Consider the following 8,385-nt stretch of genomic DNA (forward strand, 5'->3'; position numbering starts at 1 on the left):
AAGCACGCCCCCCGGTGGGGAGGGGCCTCTGATGACGAATTCTATGGGCGGGCCCTCGCCCGGGCCCTCTAAGTTTCTTGGGGCCAACTCAGTCATTTATCAGTGCCGCAGTCGTTTAGTCTTTCTCCATCCTGTTTGTGCAAGTCACACTGGTGTATCTTTGTGACTAGTTTAAATAGACATGCGCAGTGAATTCTGAAGTTATGGTGGTACTGCACAAATTATTATTTTTATTTGTTGCGTGTATTTGTATATGGGGACATGCAACCGATGGTGTGGCGAATGGAGGTCAGGGGACACCTTGTGGGAGTCAGTTTTCTCCTCCTATTCACTCTGTAGGTCCTGGGGATCGAACTCAGGTCGTCAGGTTTGGCGCCAGGTGGTTTTACCCGCTGAACTATCTTGCCGGCCCTATTTTATTTTTTGAGACAGGGTCTCACTACCCCAGGCTGACCTGAAACTCCCGACCCTTCAGCCTTCTGATTGCTGCGCTTATGGACATGAGCTTGGGCACCTGGGTTTTATATATTTCTTTATGTACTTATATTTCTTTTGAAGCACAGTTAAAAGGCACTGCTAGATTTTATTTAAATAAAATCAGAAGAATTTGGTTAAACCTAAATAATAGAACTATAGAACTTGAATGAAAATATTTTAGCTAATGATTTCATTATAGAAGAGTATTAAATTAGTTTTCTGTGTTTGGGGTAAAAAAGTAAATAAGGGAAGAATCTCAAATAAATAACCAAGTCAAAAGTGCCAGTTTAGCTGGGCATGGTGGTGAACGCCTTTACTCCAGCTCTCAGGAGGCAGAAGCAGGTGGATTCTGTGAGTTTGAGGCCACCCTGCTCTATATATCGAGTTCCAGCCTAGTCTGGGGCTACATAAATAGAGAGACCCTGTCTCAAAACAAAGAAAGAAACAAACAGCCACCCCCCTCCCACCTGCAAGTGTTTTCAGAGATGTCCCTGCTCGTCCTGCCCATTTCTTCTGCTGAGCCAAAGCCACTATTACCCTTTGTCATCGTTCTGACTCTTCATCTACTTTGCTTCCAAGCTCCAACCCAGTTTCAGCCATATTATACACTTTGGTTTAAAAAAATACCAATTCCTTTATGATTTTTCCTTTCAACTCCCTTAAAACCCCTGAGGAGAAACTGTATTAAATTTATGTTTTGACTTAATGGTTGTGTAACTATTTAAATGTTTAGATCAGTGCTTGCCAATATAAATATAATGCTAACTACATATGTAATTTTTAAAAGGTTTTTTTTAGGCCAGGTCTTGCTATGTAACCTTGAATGGCCTGTAGCTCACTAAGTAGATCAGGTTGGTCTCGAACTCGCAGAGATCCATCTAGCTCTGACTTCCCAATGCTAGGATTAAAGGTGTGTGCCATCATGCCCATCATAACTTAAAACATTTTAGCTGCCATATTAAAACATAAAAGCCAGATGAAATTAAATGTAGTAATACATTTTATTTAAACTCAGTAAATCCAGAATTCAACTAATTGTCAATATTAAAGTTGAGTTTAAGTTACATTTTTCCTATTAGTTCTTGGAAATCCAGCATGTATTTTAAACATATATACTTAGTTGTTTAACTTTATTTGGGTCAATATATTTCCTAACATTTATATTTGGAAAAGAAGTCATATACCTCATTTTTTCCATAATTTCAATGAATTAAAACTAAAATTCAACCCTCCACTTGGATTAGCCATATTTCAAGTGTCCTCATATGCAATTAATGAATACTGTTTTGGGCACTACAGTAAATTCTGTTCATTACATGACAAATCACATAAAATACACACCACGGTGGGTGGTAGATGGTAGCTGTTATTCTACATGTCCCAAAGCCTCCAGGATATGAAAGTCCCTGTTAGCTGTTCAGTCTTTCTTTACTGATAACCAAGGATGTCCTAACTGATAATGTAGAGCTCAATGGTTGGCCAAGAGGGGAACTTGATTTAGATTGGGATTTGGAAGAAGTGATAATTAGTGGGAAAATTAGTATGATTTGAGTGGGTGTGTACTAGAAAGAAGAGCTTCATGAATCCAGAAGACAGCCATGAGATTGCAACATAATATGTGAGTGAAGAGTAGGTGAAGCCATGTAGAGCAAAGGCTATGGCATCAGTCCGTGCTGATGTCCCACAGCAGGAAATGCAAAATACTTCATGCTCTGAAGTAAACCATATAGGACAATGTCTAATGGTGGGCAGAAGACCACCTGCCACAGTCCTGAGAAGTGCGACCTAAGGTACAACTCCTGACATAATGCAGCCAGCCTTTTGTCTTTCCCTGACTGTGGCTGACACTGATTAGATCAGAGGTTTTAAAGCTGTAGGTCCAGTTTCAGGGTGATTTCAAAGAGTGTTTCAGTTAGCTTGATTTCACAATGTCTAGTCACAAAATGCTGAGCTCCACTGGATGTATCACATGCCTTCAATCCTGACCCCCAGGAAGCAGAGAGGTGGATCTCTGTGAGTCGGCAGCTAGCCTGGTCTACATAGAGAGTTCTAGATCAGCCAGGGCTAAATATTGAGAACTCAACTAAATCAAAACCAAACAAATAATGACAGCAACAAAAATTCTGAGCTTCATGTTGGGCCTCTGTGCCCCAGGTCAGGGTGAAGCATGAGCATGCTTAGTAACTGAGGATGTGAAATAAACATTCAGAACAGCTTGGGAGGGCTGCTCTCTGGTGTTGACATTGTGGTCGGTGGCTGTGTTAAACACAATGAGCCAACCTGGAAAACAAGCTACTTCAGATGTTGGCACAATAGCTAAATATTAAAAGTTGTAAGGAATATTTCATCTTAACAAAGAATATTTTAGTTCTTCAATTAGATATCTTTTAAGTATGAGTACACAAAAGGAAATATTTTGAGCAGTTTGTATACGTTGTTAAGAAGGTTTGAGAAGCTGTAAATAGTTTGATATGGCTTAAGTAATAAATAATAAGGTACTTCAGGCTGGGGTAAAGAAATTTATTTGCTCACAGCTCTGAGAGGCTGAGAGTTAAAGACCAAGATGTTGGGGCTGGTTATTTTTCCCCTGAGGTGACTTTTCTTGGCCTGTGTGTGCATGTTTTCTCCCTGTATGTTCATACAGTCATTCCCTCTGTGGGTCAAAGTTCTTCCTGCACCTGCCTATTAGGACATCACTCAAGGTGGACTAGAAGTCACCTTAATGACCTTATTTTATTTTATTTTATTTTTTTTTTTTTATTAATTATGTGTACAGTATTCTGCCTGCATGTGTCCCTGCAAGCCATAAGAGGGCACCAGATCTCATTACAAGTGGTTGTGAGCCACCATGTGGTTGCTGGGAATTGAACTCAGGACCTCTGGAAGAGCAGCAGGTGGTGCTCTTAACCTCTGAGCCATCTCTCCAGCCCTAATGACCTTATTTTAATATAATTACATTGTCAATGATTCTGTCTCTAAATGTATTCTACATATTGGAATTTAAGACTTTAACATGGGAATTTTGTTTCAGCAGATTACAATAACCAGATTTTTTTCCTGTAAGGAGTCTTTCTCTGTTCTACCAGCCACCTCCCAGCTCTCAAATAATGACACGGAGATTTATTAATTATGAAAGCTTGGCCTTAACTTAGTTTTGTATGAAGTCTAAAATGGTCTTAAAAAATATTGGGGTAAATACTGAAAGATCAGAGAGACAAAGGAACAAGCCACTAGAGAATCTTCTCACCGCTACCGAATCCTCAGGCCAAATGGAAGGTGAGATCCTATCTCCACAAATCCTTAGACTGCAAGTCTCTGAGTCCTCAGCTGAAAAGGGGCTTCTGAGTCCTCAGCTGAAAAGGGGCTTCTGAGTCCTCAGCTGAAAGGGCTTTAGTTCCTGTCTCTTCATGCCTTATATGCCTTTCTCTGCCCAGCTTTATCACTTCCTTCCTAGTGCTGGGATTAGTGGTGTGTGTGCTTCCCAAACACTGCTAGCAAAGGCATGAGATCCCAAGTGCTGGGATTAAAGGTGTGTGCCACCACTGCCTGGCTCTGTTTCTCTCCTAGACTGAATCAATCTCATGTAGTCCAGGATGGCTTTGAACTCACAAAGATCCAGACAGATCTCTGCCTCCCCTAGGATTAAAGGTATGTGCCACTACTGCCTGGTCTCTATGTTTAATCTAGTAGTTGGCTCTGTCTTCTGATCCTCAGGCAAGCTTTATTTGATACACAATATATCACCACATTTCCCCTTTTTTGTCTAAAATAATAAAAGAAGGTTATAACTAATATAAGAAAAACCATATACAGTAAGTACAATAAGTATATACAATATATTGTCAAGAATTACATTAACAATGTCCAGTTCATTAACTTTTGACAGATTCAGAGAAAATACTCCATTATTTATCATATTTTGGTGAGTCCAAACTGATGTACCTAATTCACTTTCTATCCTAACTTGTATTACCAACCAAAAACTATATTTTGATGTGTTCCAAACTTATACACTTTACACCTCTTTAGTGAGTTTCTTTTCTGAATTTGTTAACAAGGAAAACTATAACTATAACTGCCTGGTCTTCAACTCCCTCAGAGACCCAAGAAGGAAATAATGTTACCTAAGTAAACAAAAAGTGCAAACAAGCAACTTCCAAAAAATGTGAGAAATGTCAGAAACAGCTGGCTGCCTGGACAGACACTCAAGTTTCCTCTGCAATGTTGGGGCATCCATCTTCGGCCTACAGGCCTAGCATATCTGACAGATTTATCTGTGAAGCCAGATATTCTAAAGGACCTTTCTACCTTGTCTTGGCAAGGTTTGACAGTCCTTTGTTTTGTGTCCTGCTTGTCTCTTTGTATATCATACTGTCAGCAGTTGAGGCAAGGGTATTTCCTTGCTCAGTGGCTAACTTTTGCCACAAAGAAAATAAGCTCCATATGGAGTTTCTTTGATGCCCATCTTCTTCTCTGAAGTAGATTGGTGCTGTCAGGAGTGGACATGTCTCATAGTCATTAAAAAAAAAAAAGAATCTATGTTATTAAAACATCTTAAATGCCATATTCTGTAGATCTCTGAAGTGTTTGAAGATGACCTGTCATCTAAAATATATCTGTTTGACCTTGAAAACATACCTAACCTGACTACAAGTTTAATTGTAATAGGTGATTAACTACTAACCTACATTTCTTTATATCCTAATTAGTTGGTAATAATAACTTTCAAGGACTAGAAATTTGCATTACATTGTTAAATGAACTGTATAGGTACAATACCTTGAACAAGATTAGAAGTGTATGTACAGTATATTCTAACAACAATAATCTCAATTTTGAATCAATATACACAATTTGTACACAATATACAAAAATTCAATCCAATGTAAAAGTATTTAAAACTAGTAGTTGCTTTTTAAAAGTGGATTCAATAATCTACCATTTTATCTTATCATGTACAGCTTAGGCTTGTTTTTAACTAGCTCTTATAACTTAACCCATTTTTATTCATCTATGCTTTGTCATGTACCACCCATCCTGCTTCCTTCGTGTCTCCTCACACACACACACCCTTCATGCCTAGATTCCTCCTCCTACTTCCTCCCTCTACCCAGAAGTCCCCACCTACCTTCTGCCTAGCTATTGGCCATTCATCTTTTTATTACACCAATCATAGCAATATATCTTCTTTTTTTTTGGAGCTGAGGATCAAACCCAGGACCTTGAGCTTGCTAGGCAAGCACTCTACCACTGAGCTAAATCCCCAGCCCCCCTTTTTTGGGATATATATCTTCATACAGTGTACAAATATTCCACATTCCCCCATTTTTGTTTAAATAAAAAGGAAAGGTTTAATTATAACATAGTAAAACTATATACAATAAGAACAATTATCAACTAAGTATTACATTTACAATGTTCAGTCTATATTTGGCAAATTTAGAGAAAATATTCCATTATCTATTCTATCTTGGTGAGTCCAAAGTTTTGCCCTAATTTACTTTTTATCCTAACTTGTATTGGCAGCCTAAAACTCTTTTTAGACCTTAAAACATTTTCTTAAATAAACAACTTAAGCTTTTATGTCACTTAACCATATATATTTTATACATCTTTTGTGAGTTTCTTTTCTGAATTTGGTAATAAGGAAAACTGTAACTATAACTATCTAGTCTTCAATCCCATCAAAGACCCAAGAAGGATACAATATTACCTGAGTAAACAGGAAGAACACAGTAAGCAACTTCCAAAACTATAGAAATGACAAAGAAATGGCTACCTGGACAGTCACCTAAGGTTCCTCTGCAACATTGGGGCATCCATCTTTGGCCTATAGGCCTGGAATATCTGACACACTTTTTTGTAAAGCAGAAATTTTGAAGGACTGTTCTAACTTGTCTTGGTAATGTTTGGCAATCACTTTCTTTTGTGCCCTACTTGTCCAATTTGGACAGCATTCTGTCAGCAGTTGAGGCAAGGGCAGATTCTTGCCCAGTGGCTAACTTTTCCACAATAAAAGCAAGCTCCATATGGAGGGAGGTTCTTTGATGCCCATCATCTTTTTTTGAAGTAAATTGGTGCTACCAGGAGCAGATGTGTCTTACTGTCATAAAAACCTTAGGTTATTAAAATATCTTAAATGCCATATTCTGTAGGTCTCTGAAGTGTTTGAAGACCATTGGTCTATCTAAAATATGTCTCTGTTTGACCTTGAAAGCATACCTAACCTGGCCACAAATTTGATTGTTAGATGACTAACTACTAACCTGTATTTCTTAATTATCCTAAATAGTTTATAATAATAATTTTCAAGGACTAGAAATTTATATTACATTTTAAAATAAGCTGCATTGGTACAATACCTTAAACAAGAATAGCAACATATATACAGCATAACAAAAATAACCTTAAATTTGTGTGAATATACAAAAATCTATACCAATGTAAAATATCTGAGACCAGTGGTTGTTCAAAAGTAGGCTCAACAATTCACCCTTTTATCCCATCATTTCTGTATTATATTCGCCCTTTTTCCCTTCAGAAAGAGATCCCTGATTCTAAGCTTTGTTCAGTTTTTTTCTTGACCATTACCAATAACAACTTGTAACCAAACCCCCTAAACAGTGATAAACATCCATAACCCACCAAATAATCAAAACCCACCCACTCTACCTCTTGGGAATGTGGGCTTCATGTTCTCTAGACTGCTTCCTGTTGTCTGGGGGCACTGGCGTCTTTAGGGGACCCTGAGAAAATTGAGATCATGGTCAGGTCCTGGGAGAGCTAGCTGTTTCATTTGTTGTCCAGTCTCTGTGTAATGGGACAGTATAGGGTTATCTGAAGTCCTGACTAGAGTAGTTCGTGAGGCTGGGTCATCTCAGCTAGCAGCTTTGAAGTTGTTCTGGATATAGATTTTTTTTTTCCGAGACAGGATTTCTCTGTGTAGCTTTGGTGCCTTTCCTGGAACTCACTCTGTAGTCCAGGCTGGCCTGGAACTCACAGAGATCCACCTGCCTCTGCCTCCCAAGTGCTGGAATTAAAGGTGTGTGCCACCATCGCCTGGCCCTGTATATAAATTTTTGAGGAAACTGCAACAGAGGCATTCTGAGAGACTGGATCATCTGGGTTACTTATCTTCTTTATTGGTGTTTGGTCCTTTTTTCTTTCTGAAAATACACAAACTTTTAAAGATAACATACATATCTACATTAACACAAGTATGGAATGTGCAGTGTACACAAGTCAGTTAAAGATGATTTTTTTTTTGTTCTGTGTTTGATCAGGTAAAAGGCATCTGTCAACTTTATAAGTCCATTTGTACTGTGTAACCAAACCTCTATCCATGCCCTATGAAAGGATGGCATGTAACAAGAAGTCATGAGGACTCTGTAGCCAACAAGATTTATCATGGCTTATCCAGTCCCAGAGCTGTTCCCATGTGAAGGGATCAGCGTATATGTCACCTATCCTATAGTCTCTTTTGGTTTCTTTTTTTATGTTTGTAGCCAAGATTTTCAGGAGGTCTCCCCTGATCAATTCTGATCTTCATTAATTTTGAAGAGACCCATAACTTTTTGTTTCCCGTGGAAACAAAGGCACAACCTCTCCCCAAATGCCACATATTTTCTGACTTCCATTTTGAAGTTAAGACATTTTAAAAATATATAGTTTGGTGTAATTTAGCAGTTTCCATAATCCAGTGCTCTCAGCAGCTATTGTGTTTTGTTCACTAGCATTTAAAAAAGTCGACAAGCACTAGATGATCCAGACAACCCGTGTATTTTCTATCTTTGTGTGGCTTATTCTTTTTATATTACTTTACTCTCTCTTTAAAGATTTTACTTAATTTTTTTTTTTTTTTGGTTTTTCGAGACAGGGTTTCTCTGTGTAGCTTTGCACCTTTCCTGG

The sequence above is a fragment of the Peromyscus californicus genome, unplaced genomic scaffold, assembly GCF_007827085.1.
Source record: "Peromyscus californicus insignis strain IS unplaced genomic scaffold, ASM782708v3 Scaffold_4__1_contigs__length_199733344, whole genome shotgun sequence".
Lineage (NCBI taxonomy): Eukaryota > Metazoa > Chordata > Mammalia > Rodentia > Cricetidae > Peromyscus > Peromyscus californicus.